This window comes from Myotis brandtii, unplaced genomic scaffold (assembly GCF_000412655.1).
Source record: "Myotis brandtii unplaced genomic scaffold, ASM41265v1 scaffold177, whole genome shotgun sequence".
Lineage (NCBI taxonomy): Eukaryota > Metazoa > Chordata > Mammalia > Chiroptera > Vespertilionidae > Myotis > Myotis brandtii.
Window position 1 is genome coordinate 684148 of NW_005356555.1, and position 1805 is coordinate 685952.

Genomic DNA, 1805 nt, shown 5'->3' on the forward strand with positions numbered 1-1805 from the left:
AGGCCCAGTTAGAGAAAAAGAATTCAAGAAACAAATATTAGTCAGCTGATTAGGTTCTAAATTGGACAGACTTTGTACCTTGGCATATGAGTAGCTATCCTAGAACCTTTTGAACTTTTGCCACCGAGTAATTCTGAAAAGGCTGACAGAGCCAGTAGCAGATAATGAGAAAGATCACACTGTCCTCTGCTCGAGTAATCAAGGTACACATTATTCATTCAGGTGGGTCAGGAACCTGACTCCTACAGAATGATAGCATGTAAATTTCAGGATCCTTCAGAGATAAAGGAATGGATGGTCACTGGGCTTGCTTTTTCTCCCAGAATTCACTGTTGTTTTGAGATTTAGCACAGGGTAGAGGAAATGGCCCAGATTTTATACTTAGGAAAGACCTGTTATTTGACCACTTTGTAGCGGAGACGTTGGGACAGTTACTGAACTTCTCGGACCCTGTTTCCTCAGTTGGGAACATGGGGGTAGGACTTTTACAGATCTGTTGGGAAGTGTTTAGACCAGTGGTTCTCAACCTTCCTAATGCCGCGACCCTTTAATACAGTTCCTCATGTTGTGGTGACCCCCAACCATAAAGTTATTTTCGTTGCTACTTCATAACTGTAATTTTGCTACTGTTATGAATCGTAATGTAAATACCTGATATGCAGGATGTATTTTCATTGTTACAAATTGAACATAATTAAAGCATAGTGATTAATCACAAAAACAATATGTAATTATATATGTGTTTTCCCATGGTCTTAGGCGACCCCTGTGAAAGGGTCGTTCGACCCCCAAAGGGGTCGCGGCCTACAGGTTGAGAACCGCTGGTTTAGACTAAGAGGAGATTAAAACGAGGTGCTGTCTAGCACTGAGTAGGAGCTTTATGTCTATCAGTTCAATCACAATTTAGCTTTTTAATGTAGAATAATCATCCTTGATGTTCGGCTTCTCCGTGTTTAGTTTTGAGACATGAATAACTTTTATTTATGCCATCAGCTTGATGAGGAAAGGAGCTGTTTGTTGGAGACAGCCCTGTAACCTGATAAATGTGTGTGTGTAAGGCCAGGCAGGGTACCCATGAAGCCCTCCACACCTGTAGCCCAGAACCAGGCACTGAACACATACAAACTCTCAAACTCCTGACGCTGGCACACTCTGTATATGGCAGACTCTTAAACCATCTGTTTACTAATGTTTAAACACTACCCTGAAGTTCACCTAAGTCAGAGGTTAACAAAGTGAACATAAACCCAGAACTTTGGAACTGCTCCGTGATTCATGCACAAAGAAATACTGAAAGAATGCACTACACGATGGTCTTTTGTGTGAAACTGGTATATGTAAGTGTTGGGGTTAGGATCCCAAGAGGAGAGATCCTAGGAACCCGGAATACATTCCCCCCTTAGTTCCTGGCAGCTGTGTGCACACTCTTTTGAGTCATTTCGGCACAAGACAAGTAGTTTCCCATCCTGAAGCTCTTAAAGCAGAGGGGCTGGAGGGGATATATTGGGATGTAGCTGTTAACTTTAAAATTTTGCATAAACCCAGCCTCCACTCCCCTGCGAAGGCTCAGTCTTGTCTTTACACCTTCCCTAAGGCGATTTTTTTTCCAAGGGCGGGGGTGGGGAGGAGAGGAACCGGTGAAAACGAAGGCAGACCGCGCTCAGAGCACGGGGAGGAAGCCCGTAGTGGATTGACTTAGGTACATGTGGGGAGGGGAGACCTCAGCAGGGGCTGGAAACGGAAGGGCTCCATGCGCGCTAGGCGGGTGGCCAGGCGGCCCACAGGGGGAGGCCCGGGCCCTGGGG

General features: G+C 45.3%; 1 protein-coding gene across 5 annotated transcripts in view; it reads left to right on the forward strand.

The window, feature by feature from the left end:
• LRRC8D (leucine rich repeat containing 8 family, member D) overlaps positions 1-1805 on the forward strand; it is a 125614-nt gene that overhangs the window by 23849 nt on the left and 99960 nt on the right. Inside the window, exon 1 of one of the 5 annotated variants that reach the window (XM_014537348.1) lies at positions 1600-1699. The exons of the other annotated variants lie outside the window; for them this stretch is intronic. The gene's annotated coding sequence lies outside the window, so the exon portion shown is untranslated. Of the gene's footprint in view, positions 1-1599; positions 1700-1805 lie in introns of those variants that run through there. 5 annotated transcript variants of the gene reach the window in all.